Below are 26,570 nucleotides of genomic sequence, written 5' to 3' on the forward strand. Positions count from 1 at the left end.
AGCAGCAGGTCAGCGAAACGAGCGCTATCACTCTAGCCAACCGGACATCGCTGACCGGACGGCCGGTCTTTACTTACTTCGACTCAACCGCACTACAAATGAGAAAGAAAGAAAGAAATCACACTTTCACTCACACCCACAAAGTAAACAAACAAACGCAAAGTGGCAAAAAAACGATAAGAAATAGTGAATGCAAAACGAGTGATTGGGGGAGTGATGGGAGAAGAGAACAGGAAGTACAGGTGAAATAATATCTAAGGCATACATTCTTAAGCAAGGTGAAACCTACTAGGAGGGAGGTTATTGTAACAAGACTTGACAGTAGGCAATAGCAAAAACGACGAGAAAGGAAAGCGCACAGCGCACACACTACCGTACCAAAGGTACACCCGGCGCATCGTTGTGCTCATGCCCTCCCGGTATGATCTCATATAGCAATAGTAAATGACAGTTCCTGTGGCTAACAAACATATGCCGATTAATGCAAACATACCCGACAGGCTTTGCTAGCAAACTATAGACAGTCCGTTCGTATAGCGCAAACCACAAACCATAGCAAAAACACAGCAACCAACCTAACCCCTACAATCAACCAACCACTACTCTTCTACCAGCAATCAAACAACACCGTGCATAACCACGAGTCAAAGTCGAAGCAGAAGCAAAGAAACGGCTAGCTAGTAGAATAAGAATTAATGTACATACTATGAAGTGAAGCACTCCTACGGTCCCTTCCCGTCTCCTTTTCGATGGTTTCACCACTATAGCTAACAGTGACACTGAGATTGTGCGTAGTGTAAGTATATTTGCCGACCCCCGCCTCTGGTACGTGGTATCGCTGTTGTGGGGGCAAAAACAAAATTTCTGTACTTTTTTTCCTGCTATCAATCACTAAATGGTGCATAGTAATGCCACAATTCTAACGAACCGATAACCAAATAAAAGCGTATTTGCGTACATATTCATATTTGACGATTGATGTGAAAAACTGCTCGTTGTATGCGTTTTACTTTTGCTTTACACTGCTCAATGAATGACCAATTTTTCTTATATATCACATCTAAATTTGATTTTGTTTATTTAACTTTTGAATGCGGAAATAAATTGATTCCTTAAAATAACTAATGATTGTACATTTGGTATCTATAATTAGCGGCTTTTATTTTCCCCTTTTGAATCAAAAGTGAGTATTCGATTTTTGTGGATAAACAGATATCACGTGCAGCTAATGAAGTATCTTGCTGGGAAACTATAGCTCATAAAAAAGCCTTCTAATTTAAAAGATTTTCTATTAGCACTATTATCTAAAGCAGGGGTCTCCAAAACATTTCAGTTTACGTTCCGCATTGCTTCGCAAATAACGTTGTTACTTGTAATTTTGACGTTACTGTTAGCTAATGGAATAAACTTTTGTTTAGAAAATATTAACTGAATCAATTAAAGGTCTTCAGCTTTAATGAAGGTTAATTTCTGTTTCTAAAAACAAAATAAAACAATTAAAAAGGGAATAAACTATTTAGATTTAAACTTTACAAAGCCATCGCGGGTCACATTGTAGGCGATCGAGGGCCACATGGGACCCGCGGGCCGTAGTTTGGAAATATAATTGTAAGTAAATTAAATTGTAATTATATTTCGAATAAGAATTAAAGAAGTTAAACGGTTAAGAAATATTTTTCACTGCAGGGTATTCTTAAAAGAGGACGATCTTCTTTTTTTGTAGTTTGTTTTAATCAATAATCAATAAGCCGTTATCTTAAGCAATACGGCCTTTTTGGACCGTTACTCCTGAATAAAAAAAATTAGCCGTTATCTTTTAATTAATTTTATAACAAACTAATAAAACAAAGGAACATTTTTTATGTTGTAGAAGTCTATATTTTGAATAGTTCAATTATGTTATTCATTAAAGGCCTTTCAATAACATTGTTTTACAAAGCATAAATTGACTACTGTTATTTTAAATTCATTTCCTGGCACAAAGTGTGGTGGAAAACAAAAGGCTAATCCAATGTTCGTAATCTATATGTACATACACAAGTAAGTATAATTTATCGAAACGAAACCCGAGACCAGCATTCATTCTTTTCGTCTTCTGCCAATGAATAGAAAATATCGTTCGTCCGTTCCATTTCACTACATCTACTTATGCTTTTCGAGCTTCGACGACACTTCAAAGCCATCGGATGGTTGAACAACCCGACTATCCGGAAACACTTTACAGCATCTCCCGTTACATCCGAATCGCGGGGGGCTTGGAAGGAGTGCGAGAAGCTATGCGCACGCAAGGACGAAATTAATTTTCAGTTTGTTCATACCTTTTGTGCTTACACTCATAACATCAGACGAAACATGCACCATTCCATCATCCTTTCAGCGTTTAGCGCATCAGGCTTTGGACATTACTGGTGCTACGTGAACGGTGCAGCAAGAAGCCATCCAACGATATGCACGGGGTATAAAGTAAGGAAGGATGTAGAAACTATGATGTGAAGAGCAGATCAGCAATCAAATGGCAACGAACCTACTGTAAGAAGGATTCATTGGGGATGTAGGTAGCAATAAAGCTTTGCTTGCGTGAGTTTTCTTTTGCATTCAATCTTGCAATAGATGGCGCTGGAAAGCTTTCCGACCCGGGAGCTTGGAATGTTTAATCAAAATTAAGTTACACTTTTCTTTGGCATTCTTGAAATTTATGAGACAAACGGGGTGGAAAGAAATGCGAGAAAAGGCAAGTCATGAAATATTTAAATTAAATTTAATAAAATATTAACAGCTTTTATTATTTATATTAACCAATAAAACAATATTCATAGCAATACGGCCTTTTTGGACCTCGTGAATTTTTTCCTAGTGATTAAAAAATAAAACAATACCTATAAAAATTTCTAACAGCTAATATTAAAAAAGTAACATAACATTGAAAGAATAAATAAAACAAAATTCAAACCCATTAACAGCAGAAAAGCTTCACACTCAACTAAAACGGTTAATTGATGAAACCTGTTGAAAGTCAATCGTAATGTAAACATTCGACTTTGCACTCTCTCCAAGGAGCTTTCTACTCTCAGCGATTACTTCATCTCTTGAAATGAAAATGGTGGCGAAGGAAAAGACAAAAAAAACATCCAAACGATGCTTACCGTCACTAACACACATACACATAACGCTCGATCCACAACTAAGTAATAAGTGCAACAATAAAACAGCTGGCAGCTTATCAAACAGATACAAACACAGTCGGAAGCTTTCGGCCATATATATCGCTTCGAATGCTCTCCATCTAAAAGCACACGAACTTACACGCGCTCTCTCTCTCTCTCTCTCTCTCTCTCTCTCTCTCTCTCTCTCTCTCTCTCTCTTTCTCTATTTCTGTTTCCGTTACAACACGAATACATTTGCAAGAGCGTGCAGTTTCGTCATTTTCTCCGCTTTGTGGTGTAGAAAGCTTCGTGTGAGCGTTCGCAACCACACATCCTTCAGTCAGTCCTTAGCTTACAGTCGCTCGTGTCGGACGCGTACTCGTTTGCTTCCCGATATCCCAGTATCGTCTGCTCCCTTCACAGCTGTCGGCTTCCGGTGGGTAAATTAGCTGCGTTTGGGCTAGCAACGTTCCGCCACGTTCCCACCGCTCGCGGAACGACCAATAAAGTTGTGTCAGTCGCCGTTTGCTGCCACCAGCCTGCTTCGATTGGTTGAGTTGATTGATTGATGTGACGATTTAGTGAGTGAAGTGATTGCTGGTGTCTGTGATTTGTGTGCACTACGCACAAGCAATGGGTGCAATGTAAAACTGTAGTGCGTCATCGGGCGAGCTCCGTGCTTTTGCAGTGCTTTACACAGTGGGTTTTGTATCAGTTTAAACATGTGCTCGCAAAGTGTGGTAAACAGGAATGCAAACAATCAATGTGTCCATAAATAATGTGAGTTAATATTTCAACAAAATTATACATAAATAGAGTCTTTAGTGCAAAAAACCGGTGCTATGGTTGATTTTTAGCTCCATTTTTTGCGTCCTCACATTAAAGCTTCCGCACCACGAAGGAAACAGTCACTACAGCAAGAATCCGGTGCGGTAAAGGTGGTTTTCTTTGTTATTGCTTAGCAAATAAATCAACGCCCTTTATTTAGCGGAGAAAGGTTGTAGCCCAGCTTGCGTCCACCTGCCTGCCTGCCCTGACACCGACGCAAACGATGCTCATCATTTGCATTTACAGCGTGTGCAGGAAACAACCGATTGCCGCCAGCCAGCCAAGCTTTGTAGGTCATTGAGCTTTAAGCTATTAATTTCCGCTTCGCCCTCCCATCCGCCGTCCACTTCGCATCCCTCCCCAGCAACAACGCAACGACGCAAATCACGCGCAACAGACCACTTCGCGCGAGACTGACAGAGAAAGGAAGACAGCCGGACCTTTCCGGTTTGACCTTTATCTGCTCCCTGTAACGAGCTCACCCTTCTCCGTCCAAAAGTCCTTTCCGACGAGGTTTTATTATGTGTTCCGTTTCGTATTTTCTCCGACCGGTTAGTGGTTTGTGGTGTGGTGTCGCGCCACGGTACAGCAAAGCACAAAGCGCTCGGCACGCGGCCAACAAGTGCTGGAGGCTTCGGTTCCACCGGTCCGGTTCGATTTCGGCGTGATGATAGTGCCGTGTTAACAAGTGCTCTCTGATCGATCTCTCGAACAAATTCAATTACGTGATGTGAAAATAATAAGCAACCGAGCCTTCGGTTATGAGATGGAGGACCGTGGACGCGTGATAGAAAGAGAGAGAGAGAGAGAGAGAGGGATTTAGAGCGAACGGGACGGAACAATTCATGCGCTTGGTTTGCGTTCCGTCGCAAGGAAAGTAGTTTTTGATGCGTGTGAGCTTAGAGTGCTCGGCGGGACGTCACTAACACACACTAGCGGGGCTGACGATACGTCGTCTTGCAAAACACAGCTCCATCCGCTTGAAACCAAAGGATATTTCAAAAGAGAAAGAAAGAGAGAGCGCGCAGGAGAAAGAGAGAGAGCGAGAGAGAGAGAAATAGAAATCGGCAGCAACAGGGCAGTGAGGATGCATTCGATACCATTACACCGACATTCGACCCCGTCTGGGGGGAAAAGGAAAAAAAGGATAAACCACTCGATATTATTACTCCCCTTACCGCTCATCTTATCCCCCCCCCCCTCATTTTTGTCGCTTTCACTCCGCCACATAACGTAGCAACAATAGCGCGGTCCGCGGTAGCATGGTGTGCGTTTTCAATATTCTACACGCGTGTTGCTGTGTGAGTTGTCCGTGTTGCCCCACAGCAAGGAACGCAGGAACGCACGGTCGGAGGATTCTTTTCCGTCCCCAGGCACCAGCAAGGAAATGAAGATATTTGTCAGGAACGGAACGAAAAAAGAACGAAGAAGCAGAAGACCCACCAACAATAAATCGAATCGAATGACCAACGGATATGGATTGCATCGATTCCATGCATTCAGTGCAGCCAGCAGGGTTCTTCTTTTTGTAAGGCACAATAAGTCGACTTTAATTCTGCCTCAAAATGGAAATACCATTCCCGAGGAGCGGATATGTATTTTCATAGCAAATAAAACATAATTAAACCACAATCATTTCTGCATTATTGCTGCACATCACGTCAGCCAGCGAGTTCTTCGTGCAGGAAAAACCTCAAAAAGCAATCGTGTCAACGGAAACTGCACGTACCGCCTGCAGGCACGTGGGGAATGTTTCTTTTTTTTATTCCTGGTTGCCCTAACATGCCAATTCGTGCTCAAATGCACATCACTTTTGCGTGACTGTTGGACGATTTGTTGAAAAGTAGCGAAACAAGGGAAAGCATATGACACGTGACAACGTACGGCCGGGTACGATACGGTGAGGAATGAAATTATTTATGATCGTTTAAGTTCATCAAGCGTCGTTTATTGATGGGGAAAAATGACATCGAGGATTGTGCGCCACATGTTGTTCTGCGGGACTTTGATTGGTGCTTAGCTCATGAGTGTCCATATAATTATAATGCGAATCTATATGGGATATATTTTGTATCATTTGACTGGATGTACTACATAACACAGTTAATGCATATTAAGCATCTTATAAAGCATTTCCATTATATTCATGTGAACCACAGTTCATCCTTACAATTTAATGAAATATTTTAATTCTTTAAACATTTTAGTACGCAGATTATTTCCTATTTCAAGCGTTTCTTCTGTACCACTAGTGGGCTCGGCTTTCAGTGACTTATTTATTACCATAGCAGGATAGACAGTCCAACGTATGTGGGCACTGTCCATTCGAGGCTTGAACCCTTGACGAGCATGTTGTTAAGTCGTACGAGTTGACAACTGTACCACCAGATCTGCTTTTTAAGCGTTTTAAATATATTAAAAACACAAAAAATATTGTCCTTTTGGCTATTTTTTTTATAAATACAATACTAACTTACTTGATGGACATACCGAAACACGGAAAACTACAGTATAATTAATGCAATTTTAAAAAGTCTAATCACGTTTGAGGGATGAACTTAAAAGCATGCTCATTTGAAAGGTAAAAACTAAAAAGAGTATACTAAATTTATGTAAACATATAGTTGTGTTACTTGACAGGGAGCTCCGAATGAAGTGAGCAGTAGGAGATCCGAATGAAGTCATAGCCAGTTGAGAGTCACTTTTAATTCTATTGGTTGATTTAGACCCTGCGTTTTTATTTGTTTCACCACTCATTGTTCATCAAAACAAAGGAAATTCAATTCCCCAAAAGCAAATTTAAGACCATAAAACATTCCGCTGACCATTATATTTCACCATGAACAAAGATTTAAATTCTCACTGGAGCGAAATGAATGTCAAACAGTTGAAGCGGTTGAAGCTTACCATTTCGACTAGGAACAGCGGTTGTTGATAATCATTTCGAAATAACTTACATTTGAAAGGTCCACGAATGTTTTTTGTTAGCTTTCTCGAAAATACAGGCAATAAGTTTCTATTCTTCTTATTATTTGGCGCTACAATCGTTGTCGATCTAGGCCTGCACTTACCGCAAATGGGCATAGCTTTTAATGAAAAAATTAAATTGTCAACACATCTCCAGGTGATTTCGCGTTAACGTTCATTTCAAATTTAACCCGGGCTTAAGACGGCATTACGACATAGATCATTACGATTCAATATTTCTTTTCTTTTAAATATTTTTATGCATTTGTGTAATTCTATAATACCAGATAATCTTCTTCTCTTCTTTTTTGGCTCAACAACCGTTGTCGGTAAAGGCCTGCCTCTGTACTACTTGTGGCGAGTTGATGACTATACGACGAGACCGGCTAATACCAGATAATGCCCACTACAAAATTGCTTAGCTAAATTAAATACCATTTCATCGTCATCACTTTTTAAAAATGAGCCAGTTTTTTTTAAACCAACAAGCTGAAAATTCTGTCTGTCAGTGGAACAGTATACATCATCCCAGTTGTATTCATTTGACAGTTGCGGTCAAACGGACTGCCAATATAAAACAAAGATGTACTTAATAATTGTTTTGTTTTTTTTCTGTTTGAATTGAGTGATAGTAATTAAGTGGAAAGTGAAATGAAAATATACATTTCTTTCTGTATAAACAAGAAAACGCCTCTTTTATAGTCCGGCAAACAATTCAAATGAAACATTGTAAGATGATAATGATGATGATGGTGTGTTTCACCGTATACCCTCGTATAACTCACATTAATAATGATGAATGTTTTTATCTAAAAGGTGATATTATAATAAAGAAATCATAATACAAATAGTAAATACTTCTCAACAAAAGTGGTTGCAATTTAAAATATTTAAAATATACAAATAATAAACAACAATTGTTAAAAATTGTTGTCAATTTAAGAAGCAAAATGAAGCAAAAAAATGAAAGATAATTACTTTACTACAAAAATGAGGTTAAACGGTTAACCAAACGCTTGTTTCTGTTTCTATAGCATCACAATCATTAGTTGATTGTTCAAAGAATCACACAACAATTTCAGTAGTAAATCATCGAAGTGCTTCGTTCCTATTTTTTTCCAGCAAACCTAACTAGGGACGGCTCGTTCCAATGATCTCAAATGTCATTCCAATCACCTCCGCTGGAACGCAACTCTATAAAAGCGCTTCCCTTCGTCGTTCGCTTGCAATGCATTGACTAATTTCGCAGAAAATAAGTGAAACGAACGCTCACCCGAAACGTCAACAAACGTGCAAAAGTCTTCCGCTCTCATCATCGTCGTCGGCACGAAGCAGAGTAACATTTTAGCCTCGTGACTTCTAAGCCTGGTGGTGGTTGTGTGGTGGTGATGTTGCAAAGAGGTGCAGCGTGAACAACCACTTCCAGACTCGGGCGGTATTTGCGAAAGAAACATTATTCCACGACCAGCCACACAAAACCCACCACACGCAATGGCCAATGGTGGGCGAAGAAAATGGTATCATGTTATGGGGTATTAATTTCTCGAAAGCACGCAAAAACCCTTTACCTTTACCGTGCACTGGTGTACGGCTCGTGTAATGGGGCGGCGCACACCACGGAAGGAGACGAGCCATCGGAGGATCGGAGGTTTTATCGATTATTGTGTATCGACGAACCTGATGTTGTGCTTTATGGCCGAGTCCTGTGGGTGGGCGGGGTGCTTGCGAAAGAAAATTGCTTGACTCCATCCAGGGTTGGTCTTCATTTCCTTCCTTCTGCGCCCGCGACGGGTGTGTATTTATCGACACTAAAAATAAACTCCTCTTTGTTTTGTGCGCAATTAAACGAGCTGTAACATGTGTTTCGGTTACACGATCCTGGCGACCTTTAAATGAGGCAAATGGTGGATGAAAGCGGTCGATTTGCTGCCTGAGCTTCATTATTAGCCTTGTTAATAGAATATATAATTCTTCGAAAGGTACACACAATGTAATTATTGGATTCTTTTGCCACAACATTTATATATAGAATACCATGAACGGTATTGTAATCGAAAGATCACACAGCGATAATTTAAAGCATCAGTAATACCACAAACGAAGAGTTACAAGCCACAAACACAGGCACAGCCAGCGCTCTTTGACGGGATATGAAGCGCTAGCAAATATTTGACAAAATTAAGCCATCAACCGTAATAGCTTAGAGCGCCACGAATCGTGCCTATTATCACATCCTACGCCATACAAACACGGCGCCTCTAAAACACAACACCCACTGACACACACACATACACACACAAACACAGCTCATCCCTCCATACGGGTTCATACGGAGCGTGAACAAATAAATTACTTACTATTGGGCTGCTTCACTCGTGAAAGGAAGCGAAATAGAAGTGGAAGCAGTTCCCAGTTCCGCTCCCGACCGGAAGGAACCATTCCCATTTCTCCTTGTTGTGCTTGTTTGCCGGATTTGGATGCGCCCGGCACTAGAAAGCCAGAAGCCATTGTGGTAGCAATAGCGGCAGGTGGTGGTGGTTGCGGCCACTGTTGAATGGTTGAATTGCGTGGCGACAGCGGGGGGAGGAGGATGGGTCCAGTGGAGGAGTCGCTCGACAAAACCGGAAGGATATCCTGCTGCTTATGCTCGAGGTCATATTTTACGATTATTATCCCTGGCGGATGCCGGTTTTCGGTGCTGGGGCGTCGTCCTTCAACAAAAAGCCCACGCGCTTCGCCGTTTCGCTTTTGCGATGCTTTCGGCAGATTACCAGCTAAAGACGAACGATCGACTGCGCTGGGACACGGGCGTTAGGGACAATGTACGGTGTTGAGTGGTTTTTGGCAGTGTTTGTTACTAACCGGTTCCAACCAGCTGTTGCTTGGTGTGTGAATTTTGTGCGCTTTAAATTGTTTTAATATTAGAGCTTTTTTGCAATACCATATTAAAACATATAAAAAACACAAAAGTTATATGATAAAGAAAACTGTTTTGCTCAATAAAAATGAATTCGCTTAAATTTACAATAAAATGACTATTTTTCTCTAATATTACTTATCTTAAATGATTCGACCAGCTACAATCAAGTTGAGTTGTGCCCGATAATAATCCCACCGTATGAAATGATCATATATTGCAAAAAGAAAAGCAACAAAGAATTGGATCCTTTACGATACCAATTTTCAAAGAGTTTTACATCGGATGGCTAAAATTGTATGAATTTTGTGCAGCATGAAATTTTGCTTGGTTGTTGGTCGCGAAAGACGGCCAAATATGTTTGTTTACCGAAATAGCCAAAATTGCTTAACCAGCCAATTTGGCATGCTAAAGATTGCTGCTTGAATTCGCCTTTTGCAGTAGATAAACAGCATCAAAGTTCCAGGTGGTCCTTCTAAATAGCGCCTAAGCAGCTTCCTTATGGTACGGTTCCGGGGATTATATTTCTTTGTGTGTTATTTTCAAGCAAGCGTCATCGATGACATAAACAACTGGATTTGTTTTGTTTGTATACATGTGTATACTTTTAAATCCTTAATATTCATAAATTACACGAAATGTATCACAATTTACTGTACAATCTCAATCAATTCCCTCAAAATCCCTTCTTCAAAGAACTAATCTAACTTGTGCAGCAGCAATGAGATGATTGACGGCGTCAGTCTTTGACAATTTTACAAGAGCCACCTTGTACCGATGTCATGCATTAAAAAGCTATGAAGTTCCACCAAGTTCGGTACGCTTTCTTAACAAGCCTTCAAGTTCCCTCGTGAACTATACACATCAGGCTAATCAGCCATAAGGTTCCTGAGAGTACCATGTGCTTGTTAAAAAGCTTTATGGTTCCACCATGTACCATTTCATCTCTTAACCACCCGCAAACTACGACACCGGAACGATTTTTTGTTAAACAGCCCCAAATCAGCTATAATGTACGAGCTGGCTATTTGGGTACTATCTTCTCTTTATTTAAATTGAGCCTTAAACATTCCAAAAATATTTTTTTTTAATATTCTGTAGTAAAAAACCAAAACTCAGGTTTCTATTTTAAAGATGAAAGTCTCAATCAACACAATAATAAAACATCTAAGATTTCCTATTGAAAACTGAACACTCAAAAACACGGTCTTCGAACAAAGCCGACAGACACTTCACGACTGGATGATGCTGGAGAATCAACAGTTTCCGTGGCAACAAACAACGCCCGAAAACAGCCAGTAAAAGACAAAGACATGCTACTGCATTCCAGTCGACAGCACTGTAATAAACTTGCTGCCACCGTTTCACGCCCTACAAGTGTTTACACCTGGCAGCATTGCCTCAATAGGGTGAAAGACGCCCGGAGAAATCTATTTCGATTCAAAGTTCCCCTGCATTGAACGAACCTTTTGTTCGTATTAATGAATGGGAAAGAAACAACCCCTCGATAGCGAACAACAATCGGCTTGGCTAATTGTTTTGTTTCCAGCGAGCAGTCGACGTTTAAATGCAAAGGCAAATGTTTGCCGGACTTTGTGTTTTCCGAGCCTTCCTGGCCACGGGCAAGAACATTAATTTCTCGACTTATTCTTTTGTTCCGGGACTGCACCTCGAGATACATAAAAGAATGTTGTTGCTTTATGTTCCGGCACCAAGCAACGTATAAAAGAAAAGTTGCATATAATCATTGGTAGTGATGAATGATTGCCAGGCTCGTGGTACAAAGACACCAATGAATTATGGCACCAAAATGGCAAGCCAATGTGGCAGGGATATGGTAGATAATTGATGATTTTTTTTGGGAGGAAAGTGGCCACTCGTTCAGCGTGTCATATATAATTCATCAACTATAAGAAAAAGTGTAACGAGGTCATCGTGAGTTGCCAAAATCAGTTCTTTCCTTTGTCACTTTAAATGATTGATTTATGAAAATAAGTAATGAAATTCGAATATTAATCGTGGATCATACCATGTTTGATAATGAAAAGTGGTTAAATCATTTTTAATTTAACCAAATCAATTCGAAATATGTTAATTTATATCATTGTTGTAACAAACATTCTATAGCAAAGATTAAATCCATTAAAGCCTTAAACTCTCCGAGGGGAATTTAGCCTATTTCTATAAGTTTCTATTCTTCTTCTAAGTTTATTTCTTATAAGTTTATATAAGTTCTATTTCTTATAAGTTTATTTTTCAGACTTATTTTTGAAAGACCATAAAATAGTTCCATAACCAAATGAAGCATGTTTTTGTTGGTGTCTTGTTCGCATATGAATGACACGCTCCCACGATGCATTATTGTACAGGAATGCATAATTGAACTTAATTGAACAGCGGACGAAATTATCGCTGCCAGGCATGTGTGCCTCAAATTTAAAATAAAAATTGTCTCTTGTCACGTACGCCAGAAAACCGTGACATTTGCTTCATTGTGAATTACCACGTAGATAAATGAAAATTTGCACTGATACGTGTGATTGTTACGTTCCACCATGTACGCACTCCAATCAGCCTCGATTTCACGCCATCGGCAAAGGCCCGATGATGCTTCGATGGTTCGACATTCGCCTGGGACATTCCGGGCGATCTCGTTTCTGTAACCTATCCGACCATATCCCTTCGCGGTTTCCGTCAGCATTTCGATGTGCAAAAACTGACCTTTTGAACGGGCAGTGCATACCGTTGGCGTTTGATATGATTTAGTTGACCACCGTGGCCGATCGTCACAAAAGGACCGGTACACACTCACGCACATCACAAATTGGACGCCATCCTACATCACCACGCACACAACTGTGCGCAACCGGAAGGGGCCGTGAAATTGAAGCCTCCACCACACCCCAGATCGGGTAAGGTAAGCAGGATGGAAAGCTAGGACCATATTTTTCATGACATTCTCTCGTACTGCTACGCGCGGCTGCCTCCGTTGTGGATGGGAAATGTGGCGATCATATCGTGTTGTTTGCACGTTATCCCCGGTAGCGCCACCATTGGTCGTGTGGATTGTGCAGACGCAGACGAGTGTGAACAATTTTCATGCATCGCTGCAACACAGTGGATGTCGCCGTTCGGGATGGCATTTGGGTTGCGCGCGGAATGAGTGCCACGATTTTCAAATGGATGCCTGTGCAAAAAGCTCCGGGATACGGGGTGATATTTGATTTTGTTTTGTTTGCGATTCCCAAAATAACTCTCCACTCAGCAGTTGTATGGTCGAAAGCCGGCGCCCGGGGTTGGTTTGCAGAAAAGCGACAAATTTAAATTCCACGAAACTGTCGTGAAGCTCCACCTGCGCTGAAATACCTTACTGAGTAACTCTTTAACGGGAAATGTGTATGTTATAATACGACGTATGCTAGACGGAAAACGTCTTTCCACTGAAATTGAGCACAATACTAGAAGTATGCGAACTGCTCTGCATTTTGTCGTCTTTCGATGATTGTAACCACTATCAGTTTATTTGGAAGTAAACTTATATGAAAAATATGCAGATTTTTGCAGCATTTCGAACATAACATAAATGAACTTAATTGAACCCACGAAAACCTCCTAACTGTCGTCTAGCCACTCTCAGGTTTTTTAGTTGCATTGGCCGTTAAGTTATAGCTGTTGAGAATTTTATGATTAGACTTAATCTATTGTAAAAAAATTTAAAATTGTAAAAAATAGTAATTATTTTAATATTAATAATACAAAATGATAATAATTATAATAATGTTTCTTATTTTTTTATTATTTTTATCATGAATAATAATAATAATAATAATTAACATTATTATTATTATTTTTATTATTATTATATAATTACTGTTACTATTATTAAAAAATTAGTAAGTAGTAGTAGTAATACTACTTAAGCAAAGCAAGACCAAGTCGTTTCTCCAGAATAAAAATAAATTAATTAATTAATAATAATAATAATCATCATACTAATAATAATATTAATCACAATAATAGTAATAAAAATAATAATCAAAAAATTATAATAATAAAAAAAACATTTTCATTATTTCTTGTAAATGAAATGTTCAGGTATTTTCATAATTCATATAAAATTTCATTCAACTAGCAATATTTCGTATGGTTCATACACAGGCTTAGAGAAATGCAGAACGAAACGTATATTTCCACAAAAAAACCTTTAAAAACCTTACATCCTACACACGGTATGTTCTTTTATGTTGGCTTGTTTTATGTAATTTTACGAACGGGGTTTTCCGCGCATAACGTTACAAACTCCATTACGCTTGAACCCCTTCGTTTAGGCGATATGGCGAGGTTGTAAACCTCAGACCGATGTTCCCACATTCTCGCTAATAATCCTTAACTATGCACGCATCATTTACCCACAAAATCAACCATAACCTTCCATAAAAGGGTTCGCATCGTAAATAGCATAGCTTAGCAAGCATAACTTCCAGCTAACTAACCACTCGAACGATTTGCCATCTACCCCTGGGGTGTTCGTCATCATCAGTTCTACACGCAATAAGCGTTCAATTAATGCACACGGGAAACGAAACCTTATAGGAATGTTATCGAACTAGTTCGAAAACGTCCCTTGGGACGGATGGAAGTGAATATTTCGAACTATATCTCGGTTTTTTTTTTCAATAAAGATGTCAATATAGGTATAAAAAAGTGCGCCGCAAAGTTCAACGACAATTATAGGCCACGTGATTTCGACCACGCTTTACGATACAAAATCATCCCCAGCAGGCGTTGTTGCGGAAAACTTGATGGTGTTGTAGTTTTCGTGCAGGTTGTTTTATTCCCTGCCCTAATATCTTCTTGCACATTAACCCCAGCCTGAGCTAATATTGCAATCCCAGCGCCCGGGCATTGCTGCGTGCAAAATTGATCGTAAAAATGCGATATTCGGATACAGCAGTAAAATCGTCCCGCAGCCGTAAAAAAAATCTCTCTCTACGGTGTTGAAATGTTTATTGCATACCCATCCAACCCGACCAACCAACTTCATACCAATGTGTGTATCGGTTTTCGTACACTGAAGATGCATTACACACATACACACACCGTACACAACTCCATCCGCGTTGCTTTGTGGTTGAATATCACTAAAGGTAGGTCATGAAATACGTGGCATATCTGGGGTGCCAGTGAAATGGGTATGAAACCAATAACAATCACATGATACACTTCCATCTTCGTATGTGAAACAACAGATAAAGAGTTTACTTTTCATGTTAAAATGTAAGTTATTCAAATGAAATATTGTATTTATTATTATTATTAATTAACCATTTAAGATATGCAAGAACATCATTATTATTATCACTATTTCCTCGATTTCTTCTGTGTACTAGCTATTAAAATGGACAATATTAAATATTGAATAAATGTATACATTTATATATGAATGGAATTTAATAAGCTATAAATACCACAACTTAATTACAACTTTGAAAACACATTTTATTTTAGCTTTCTCAACACACCGCAACGTAAACGCAATGTTAAACTATTCAACGTCCCAATGGTTATTAATCTTTAAAATGAAGTAAATACCCTCAGAACATCCTGGAAAAAGCTACAGAATACATCGCAGCCATTTAGCTGCGCGACCCGAAACGGTACGAACGAACGGACGGCGATGAAAGATAATTAAAAATTTTATCACACATCCCCGGCTGCTCCGGGTCGATTTGGCATCGAACCGCCGGACGTTGGGAGCAAATCGTTAATCAAGTTTATAATGATTGATGCCAAACTGGGCGAAAGGATGAAAGCAAAGTGGTTGATGATGCATCAACTGATTTTAATTAATTATTGTTTTGCTTCCATAATAGTGATTACGTAAATTAGTTTTGCGGCTCAACTTTCGTAAGCTTCCCGGGAGCTGGAGCCTTGTTTGGTTATTTATGCATTTCCTGTATTTAAGAAGCGATTGCTTATGAATTTGAAATGGTTTAATGTGGCTTGACTGTTGATGGTACTTCATATAGGATAATATTTTAGCCTATAAATAATAACCATTCAACACGGTTTAATTTTTAAGGTACGGGGTTGATACTGAGAAACACCAATGTGAAAAACTATGTTCTTATTTCTAAGAGATTTCTTGAAGAGTCTTCCTTGCCAAAATATTTTAATTCTGATTTGATATTGGAAAAGTCAGAAGAAGCAAAAACAGTCAAACTTTTGTTCTGTGCATCACTATTTACGGTTGAAACATTACAGTAGACAAAGTAGAGAAAAATTGTTGAAACGTAATAAGCGTTTTACAGTACGCAGTAGAAATAGCAATCACATGAGCATTACTCTGGAGAATTCTACGAAAAGTTCAAAGTGATTCTAGCTGTAAAATGCAGAAGTTTTTTTTTGTGGAATGCAAATGCTCTCCACTGCACGAACAGATGTAATCATGATCAAAAGATAAACATTCTGCACCTATGTAAGAGTGCTTTAACTTCAAGGGGATCCGTCATAAAAACAAAAACATGCACTCAAAGCAGTTTTCATCTTCAACATTGTGATGATAAGCTTTTTATGCATAACCAGGTCAATGATGCAGTTCAAAACGATGTTACTACTCATTTTCCTATTTTAAGTGTAATGTAGCACTTAACTTAATAAATTAAAGTATTATGTTTAACTGCTGTTGTTCAATTTAGTAAATTTAAATTAACTTTGGTATAAACACTCTGTCATGCATGAGTAATATGTTTTGAATCACAGAACTGTTTACCTCATTTCAACGCCCGATATGCTAAACAAATAAACTAGTTTAAATCGTGAAGCATACCAGAAGAATGTATTTATGTTACTTTGAATCAAATTTGATTAAATTCTCTTTACAATTCCATGAAAAACAAAAACACGAATAAAGTTGCATTCAAAACCACAAAAAGCTTTCATTTCGGAATAATCCCCAACGCACCAAACGCAGCAGAAGAAAAAGGCAACTTTTCCACTCTACGCTAACCCAGGCGCACTGTCGTGTGAAATTGGGTACACACGCTCCACCCCCAGCCAAGAATTATTCATACAGATAACAAACATGGCTCGTATCCGGCCTTACACGGACAGACAGCGCTATCCTTCACTTTCATCCTAGCTGCAACCCGGACCCGGATGGAAGTCTATTTTTAATACATGAACCGGGTCGAAACCGCCAGCACAATCGAGCTGGTACGTCGGACCGATGCAATAATAATTCATTACAACGCGTTTGCTATTATTACTCCCTCTTTGTGGCACGTTATCCTGCCAGGTGATCGGAGACGATCCGAGTTTAGCGTCTCTACCCGCAAGGCAATAACCGCGCAGCCTTGTTTCACCGCCTTTTCTTACGCTTTAACCTCCTCCCGGTACAAAATGGTGATTTGATACAGTTTGCGTATCTTCATCCTCACCACCGAAAGAAACCCTCGCCGAACTTCGGTTTTTCATCGGCAGTTGTGGTATGGAAAATTTATGCCCCAAGAAAAACGGCCCATCGACCCAGCAGACCGGCGGAAGTGCACAAGAAAAATGGACTAAAAGCTGTGGTGGGGAATAGCAATATCCCGTTCTTTATCATACCGGTCAGAGCAGTAGAGCTTGCCTAACGCTCGATTGTGTTCCGGCGAAACGCCGCCCTTGTTATTGACAGTCTCAGCCAACCATCGTCCTCGAGAGCTTTTGCGTTTGCGAATTTGCAAAGGCGGAAGGCCCACTGAAACAACTCTCCGTCCTGGGAGTCCGGACGATCCTTGCTGCTAAAATCTTCAACATGCAACAAACGCAATTCTCCCTTCGCTCTCTCCCTCCATCTCCGTGATAATCGAAAGCACCGGGAAAGCTAACGATGGCAAACAAGAATAATGCATAAAATATGCAAATCAAAGCACACGAGTTCACCACCTTCGCATCCGATGAGATTTTACAAGCTTCTGCTCGACGCCACAACGTAAGCAGCAACGTAACTCGATGTTCGATGCTGGTGGCTTTGTTTGCTCGTGATGGTGCAAGGCCGATTTCCTTTTTGGGCATCGATTCGTCCGATGAAGGTAATCATTTTATATTAAAAACGGTCAAATAAGGTAAGAGAGACGGTGTGTGGGTCTGAAAGCTCGATAGCTGAGATTATGTTCAATTCAATTACTAACAGCAGAGGAAAGGTTTTATCCTTCCAAATTTCGGCTAATTTTATCAAATACCGATTCGGAATCATCGATCATTTTGGATTTTGGATTTCTATTTGAATTATTTATTTTGATGGACGATGTCTTTTATCCTGAATTTTTTTTTTAAATTAAATTGCGGTATCTAATATTTATAGTATTGCAATACTTGTTATCATCAATTACAATTACCCTTAAATCTTCGTATTTTTGCTTCTCTTATTTAATGTCGATTCCTTCAAACAGTCATTTAGTTACGTTCAATCCCGGTCGTGCAAAAAGAAAACTGATTCTTTATAGTCAGGTGATCAATCCTGACTATTCCAGTGGAATGACTAGGACAAAATTGAAATCAACGAAATGTAGGTGAATTCCGCGTTGGGACCGACTTTCGGTGCAATTTATAGCTGCGGAAAAGGTACGTGACATGTTTTCACGACAATGAAAGCTTAAAGTTGAACAAACGTAATTCCTATCCAGCACGTACCACGGGCCTTTACATCGAGGTCACACGTAACAGACATCGTACCCATTTTTGGAAGCTACTTGCCATGTACTTTTCCTACTCTATTGTTCCACACCATGACGCTGAAAGGATAAAGAATGATTTTTTTTTGGATTTGTGAAAGTTAGAATAGAAAAACATGATGCATTGCAATTTATTCCGTTGTACGATTACAGGTATGTAGATGAAATACCATATGAATAAAACCTCGAATCAAATCATTATTTAAGTCTGATTTTTTCACGTAGGGGTCTCACAAACCCTCAGGGTCCTCGCGAGCTTATAATGAGGCCCACGATGACTTTATAAAAGTTAAAATAAATACTGTATACTGTACGACTTTTTTAACTAAAATTGTATTTTTCACTTTCCTTAGACAAAAATTAAGCTGTAGTGATACGAAACTGTACAAGTCTCGTTAGTATTTTGTTATAAAAACGAGATTTAAACGTTCACTCATCAGTTAAAGGTAGCGTCAATTGGCCCTTAACATAGATATTTTTGAAACAATGCAGCCCTCGAGCTAAAAACTTTGGAGATCCCTGTTTTAAACAATTTAAGTTTACTTTTGAAAATAGCAATCGATGCACTGGCTTGGTGATATTGCGCATAACAATGGATATTGCGCTTGGTGATCAACGTATCAACGTTCAACGCAAGTGGTTCTAGTTTATGTATCTACCGTTGTCTAGGTCACAAAGATTGGTCTGGTGCACAAAAATAACATACAACGATATTTGAAGGAAAAATCATTGAACCATCATTCTCACATCAGAACCTTATTTCCACTTCACCAAGCAAACATCAAATTTCGGTAGTGAAGACATGACTTTCTCCATGAGTTTCCAGCTATTTCTCTTCTAATCTATTTATTATCAGAAACTGTTATGATGAATGTTTGTTTATGATATGTGAGCTGGCCTAAATAGCCAAAAGCATTACATAATAAAAATGACGAAATTAATGATAAAATAGTTTGACTTTACGTAAACTTCAATTCCAAAAAGTATCTACTCTCTATATTCCTAAGAAGATTTACTATAAAGTGTGGAACGAAATTTGAATTTATTTTCAGAGAGATTCCCACATAAATTCATAAATTAAATGAACGTTATACGCGCTATGCAAGCTGTAGTAAATTTCAATTTTCTCTGTGCAATTTATCTTCTATAGGACAAATCATTAATATTTTGAACAACTAAATCTAACAACTGTGCACACAGAAAATTGCATGTTTTTTTTACTTTTCCCATATACTCAGATTTAAAATCAGCAAACAACATATATTCAACTCAGCTATGCTATAAAAATTCCCGATTATTGAGGAGAGCACATTGCGTACACCCCTGTATACACAGTCAAGCCTTACAATCCTGTACACTTAGAATTTAATTAACCACCCTTTTTGTAATAATATTCACGATTACATTTAAATATATTGATGAAACACAAATGTAATAAACGCACTGTAGGCATTAAAATCATGCTCACTATGGAACAAAAAGCAACAAACAAAAGCCTCACTATGGTAGAGGAAACTAAAGATGTATTAATTTACACTTTCAACAATGTTTATTAAGTTTGATACATCCCCAATTTCTGAGCCTGTTTCAAACAACATAAACGTAAACTTCCCTATGATTCTTCATATCGTATTGCTCCCTGTCGACAAACCAATAGTCTAAGTGCTTTTGTAGACAAAAGAGCATACTTTCAGTCTACCTAATCGCCCGCATACTCCATTCTCAGAATTCCTTCCTGAAGCATACTCCACCAGCGTTGTGTAAAAGTGTATACTCAGCTCAATAATATTTCTATTTCCAGGCTCCCGCTATGTTCTAGAAATGAATGAGAACGATATTTCTTTTCTTCCGTTTACAAATCGCATCCTCTTCTGCCTTAGCAAAAATGAAGACGAACTAAACTTCACTTCACCTGCGAAGAATAAAAAGTGTACATCCAGCCAGGATGGAGCGCGATTTATTACTTCCCGCGAACACAGACAAGACAAAAGTACAGCGAATGACCACCGTTATTAATCGTAGATTACCCCGCGTGACGCAATCGTCTGAGTTTGACCGCCTTTGCAATAAAGTGTATGTGTGTGTGTGTGAGTGTGGCAAGCAAGCAGGGTAAATAATGATAAACGCAAAATCTTCCTTCTTACAAAACGTTTCTTTGATGGTCTTTCTAATTCGTCGGAAACGTTTTATCAAAAGTGAAACCGGAGCCTTCGCGGTAGTCGGAAATGGGCTAACCTATATTTTCCTCCCCCTCTCCTCGTGGATTATCCCCGCATGGCATGACAAAGAAAAAAGTTTCACCTTTCAATGTCCGCACACGGTGGGAATGTCCAACAAGCGTATCACATTGCGCGGCATTCGTCGTTCGCGCTTGTTGTTTATTTGGAATGAAACGCAATGAAACATCAAACCCAGCGCGCCGGCGTTCATAATTCTTTGAAGGTAAAAACACACAATTTGCATTTCGTGAGTTTGAGCGAAAGAAGGGAAGGAAATTTATGCCACGGGGACATCTGTGGGGTGCGTAATAATAGCCGTTGGTAGATGCAAAAATGGGCCCTACGCAGCGTAATTGTTGGACTAATTTTTATTGCTGCAGTTAAAATGGCGATAAAACATAATGAAGGTATTTCACGGTGATCGCTGAGGATGTTTTACCCTCTTTGCAGAAATTGGCCGTTTTCGTACCGTTGTTGTTGATGACATGTAAACTCTCGGTAAAATGAACTAGAACTAATTCCACGAGCAATTCAAACGTAACTATTCTACAGAAGTGACCAAATGATGGAACAACTTTAGCATACTTTACCCATTTTCGGCAACGAATAATCCCACAGTCGTAGTTTTCTGTCCTCAAGCGAAAAGGTATGCCAAAACAATTTCCCCTTTCCCGGAACGGTGTACTGGTTCTGGGGGAGTAAAAAGAAAAAAAAATATACATCACCACGGGTTTATCGGAATGAAATTTATGGCCATCACTTGGGGTTGGTTAGGTTGGAAAATGTGTTGCGAAGATTTATTACGGTATTCTGGTACTGTGTAACCGATTCTTCGTATCGTTCCGATTGGCCGTGCTACCTTTTCGCTTCGGACACTCTCACCCAAATGCAGCCCGAAAATAGCCTACACCATGATGAATATGTGAAAATTATACCATCAAAAAGCACCACCCTGGAGCAAAACTTTCCTACCACGAGCCACACTGTTCGACTATGCAACCGTTTACGAGCAAATGGGTTTTAAACTTTTATAAATTCTTGGTACAAGAGATGTTCTTGTTTTGGCTCGTTCATGCAAAAAGGGGAATAATACGTATACGAGTCCTTGTCAATGCGAACCTGTCCACTTGCACGGATGTGACGGTCGGTTTGTTAAGGAAATGTTGGAATGAATGGTTGGTTGTGGGGCCTTTTTGCTCTCCAATTTTGTCAGCACAACTTTTACCATTTGAAGTTGTACCCAGGAGAAAAGGGATTGAAGGAAGGGGAGTAGGCCGTGAAAGTATGCACACATGGTGCACCTAATTACCATACACGGTGTACTTTTTTTGCTGGATAATTTTTTTTAGGTCAGTAGTCGTTCGGTGTGTGTTACACTGTAAAGGAAATGCTGAAGATAATTCCTTTTAATCAGAGTTTTTGTTTGCAGTTTTTGAAGTATTGAATGATATGATATTTTGATTTTGATTTTTCATGTACTGATGATATGATTTACCACACGGCTTTGACAGTTGTCAACATAGCGTGTCTACTGCTATCGCTCCGCATTTATCCGCTATTTTATTGGTGTAATCTGGTTTTGCTATAATCAACATAAGTTTTAGTGTGTCCATAAGTGTAGTCTCGTGACCCTGCCATAGTGTTCCTGACGAAAACCACCGTGTTCGCGATATATTGGCTGTTATTTGTGGCCCCTTCGACGTTCATCTGCAGCGGCATCTAAAATGGAGGATGTGTGTTATGCATGTTCTGAAGCACTGGGCCCGGTTGAAGGGTCAATTACGTGCCTTTATTGTGAGGGTACATACCATCTGGCGTGCACTAAGGTGCCTATATCGGTCATCGACGAAGTGAAACGAATGGCTTCCCTGCACTGGAGTTGCATTGGGTGTACTAACGCCATCGGGAATCCGGGTAGCAAGGCGATCAAGGGCATGGGTATGCAGGTTGGGTTTCAGGCAGCCCTCACAGCTGCTGTTGATGCCAAGGCTAGCTTGGTCCCACCGGTAATACAGGAGATTCGGGATGGCTTTGCCGGAATCGCCACGGCCCATTCGGCATCCTTGCAACATAGCAATCAATTGCTCCCAGATGCACTACCAAACGGAAAAAGACGAAGATTATTTCGTGATGCAGTTGCATCCTCAGATGCCGTGTTTGTTGACAGTGCAGCAATCTCAAACGCCACTAATACAAACAACACTCACCGGATTGATCGTCCTTCACTACCACCAATAATCACAGGTACTAATAAAACCTCCGCTACAATACCAACTGTTTCACAGACACCAAGAACCGATTATTTATGGCTGCATCTTTCAAGGTTGGCTGCGTCCGTCACCATAGAGCAAGTTGTCTCGTTGGTGTGTTTGCAGTTGGACACTGCAGACGCAATTGCCTTTAGTCTGCTAAAAGCAGGAACGGTTCCTAGCCCATTGAGAGCTGTATCGTTCAAGGTCAGAATCCCTGCTGCCCTTCGTAGTAAGGCACTTAACGCAGCCTCCTGGCCGGTCGGGCTCGGTGTGCGTGAGTTCATCTCGTTCCCGCCGCGATCTCTACATTCACGAACACAACACACGAACACTTACACACCGATACCGCAACAACCCCGTACTCAGCAGACACCGGCACCACTACAGCCTCGCACTCAACACTCACCGGCACCACAGCAGCCTTGTACCCAACACAATAATCCCCACAATAATCCATACTCACCTGCACATATCCATGAACCCGCACGAACACAAAACGAACAATCACCAACCGATATGAACTGCACTCTCCCTTCACCCACTCTTCCGTCCACGTCACGTTCAAAAACACTTCAAACTACACTGGTTCAATTTTTTCCGAAGTAACCGTACTACAGCAGCGCACCCATATTTTGCGCATACGGCTCGAGCAAATCCTTCGACAACAAACACAATACACTCACCTTCTACGATAAGCTCGCTCAATTGCAACACCACAGCGCCTACTAACACTATGCAACAAGCACCCACTGATCGAGCGGCTTGTATCACTGTGTACTATCAGAATGTGCGTGGCCTGCGTTCTAAAGCCGATGAGTTCCGTTTGTCGGTTCTTGAGACGGAATACGATGTATTGGTACTCACTGAAACTTGGCTCGATCCCTGTATTCCCACCGCTCTCCTTCTAGGAGATGAGTATCGTGTTTACCGATGCGACCGGGATGCCACTAACAGCTCTCACTCTCACGGGGGTGGTGTTTTAATTGCATGCAACGTTTCTCTTCTCTCTTATGTGCTTCCTACGTTGCCGCAACTGTTAGAACTCACTTGCGTATGTATTCAGTTATGCGACCACCGTTTGTTTATTGCCGCTGCCTACCTGCCTCCTAACCATAGCATGAATGAGGAGAAAATAAGTGCATTGATCGACTTCGTTGCTAATATCTGCACTACTCTTGGTCCGAGAGACAGGTTCATGCTTATTGGTGATTTCAACCAGTCTACGCTATCCTGGACATCGGCGTCAGAGGAAAATGGAGCTGCTTTTGATTTCTATGAGCCTCATGCACGCTCCGCGCGCAGTGTCCAGTTCGTTGATGGTTTGCATCAGAGTGGACTATACCAGCTTAACTTCAATACTAACTCATCGGGGCGAATACTTGACCTAATTTACGCAAATTGGCCGGCTGCATCTACATGTTCTTCAATACGTGTCTGTGAATATCCCCTTACTACTATCGACGAACACCACCCTCCGCTTGACTTTGATTTGGACAACGTAGCCCCAGTTACGATCGCTACAGCCATTGATGCTGATAAAAGGCTGAATTATGCTCGTGTTGTCCTTCCAAAATTGGAACGATTGATTTTATCTTTTGACAATTCTTTTAACTGTTCGGACTATTCAACCATTGACGATGCCACAGAGGCTTTTTGTGAGTTCATGAGATCTGCTATATGTGAATGCACTCCTGTTAAAATTCCTCGTCGTGGACCACCATGGGCTGATCGCACACTAAATGCATTAAAAAAAGAAAAAAGAAAAGCCTATTCTGATCAACGAGCAGAACGAAACAGCACGTCACATCTTTATTACAAAAAACGAAAATCTGCTGGGCTACCAAGCATTATACGTTATGACGGTGACAGTGCCTGTTCCCTGCCAGAAATGTGTAAATTGTTTGCCTTGCGCTTCAAGGACAACTTCGCTTCTCAAACTACTGGTCCAGAAGATGTGGCCGATGCTCTCTCTAACACACCTGTTGGTGCACTGCTTCCTATGCTACCAGTCATCACTGTCGATACGATCATCTCTGCCGTCAAACGTGTCAAATCCTCATATACCCCTGGCCCAGATGGTATACCGGCCGTTATCCTAAAGTGGTGTGCTTCTGCGCTTGCTCCCTCGCTGATGAAGATTTTTAAGGAGTCCCTGAGATGTGGAACCTTTCCTGCCACTTGGAAATCCTCCTGGATGACACCCATCTACAAGAAGGGCTGTAAGAATGATGCTGTAAATTATCGTGGCATAACCTCACTCAGCGTGTGTGCAAAGGTGTTCGAAATGCTAATCTACGAGCCATTGTTGGCCTCGGCCTGCAACTATATTAGTGTGAATCAACATGGTTTTGTACCCAGGCGATCTACAACGACTAATCTACTAGAATTTGTTAGCAAATGCCATAAATCTATCGATAACGGTTTACAACTAGATGTTATTTATACGGATATCAAGGCAGCATTCGACAGTGTATCGCACTCCATCTTGCTAGCGAAACTCGACTTACTTGGTCTCCCAAACCCTATGATAATGTGGCTTAGATCGTACCTTACAGATCGTCAATATTCTGTGAAGTTAGGCCCGTACATGTCAAGTCCAGTGCATGCATCTTCTGGAGTCCCGCAGGGCAGCAACCTGGGTCCTTTGCTGTTCCTTCTTTTCATCAACGACGCGACATTGATCCTTCCGGCTGATAATCATCTACTGTACGCAGATGACACGAAAATTTTTCGTGTTATTCGTGAACCAGAAGACCACGCCCGACTGCAAACTTCCTTGCATGAGTTCCAGTGTTGGTGCAACCGTAATGCTTTATCCCTATGCACACATAAATGTGAAGTCATTACTTTCAGTCGTTCTCGCTGCCCATCATTGTATGAATATGCGCTTGATGGACAGTCCTTGGTGCGAAAACTATGTGTTAAGGATCTAGGTGTTTTGCTCGATACAAAACTATCATTTAAGGATCAGCTGGATCATGTAGTAGCCACCAGCAATAGAATGCTAGGACTAGTTATCAATATGACTCGCGAGCTTAATGATATACCTTGCACCAAGGCGCTCTATTGCTCACTTATCCGGTCGTTGATGGAATATGCAAATATCGTATGGTGGCCAACTGCAGCGCGTCCGTTAGCTCGATTGGAATCAATCCAGCGCAAAATTTCACGATTTGCACTTCGCTCATGGAACCAAAGGCTCGATTACCGGACTAGGTGTTTACTACTCGGGCTACCCACCCTAAGTGAGCGAATACAAAAAGCCAGGTTGTCGTTCATCACGGGACTTCTCGACGGCCGTATTGACTCTCCGTCACTACTGGCTGCCATCAACCTGTACGTTCCGGCCAGGCCGCTCCGGACTCGGGCAATGTTGGCCCTCGACGACCGTAGAACGCAATTTGGCTCCTCTGACCCGTTCCTACTTATGTGCCGTGCTTTCAACGCAGTCAGCGACGCTTTTGAGCCGAGGATTTTGCCAACCGAGTTTAATGATCGTGTTTCTGTGTTAAATTTGGTTCAATAGT

The 26,570-nt window shown here is 40.5% G+C and overlaps 1 protein-coding gene across 2 annotated transcripts in view; it reads left to right on the top strand.

Annotated features, from left to right (window-relative positions):
• Positions 1–3,431: 3,431 nt before the first annotated feature.
• The window catches only part of LOC120950732 (melatonin receptor type 1B-like), a 48,342-nt gene continuing 25,203 nt past the window's right edge, over positions 3,432–26,570 (top strand). Inside the window, exon 1 of one of the 2 annotated variants that reach the window (XM_040368989.2) lies at positions 3,432–3,923. The gene's annotated coding sequence lies outside the window, so the exon portion shown is untranslated. The remainder of the gene's footprint in view (positions 3,924–26,570) is intronic. The other variant, XM_049605318.1, reaches the window with a different exon arrangement.

The sequence above is a fragment of the Anopheles coluzzii genome, chromosome 2, assembly GCF_943734685.1.
Source record: "Anopheles coluzzii chromosome 2, AcolN3, whole genome shotgun sequence".
NCBI classification, from domain to species: domain Eukaryota; kingdom Metazoa; phylum Arthropoda; class Insecta; order Diptera; family Culicidae; genus Anopheles; species Anopheles coluzzii.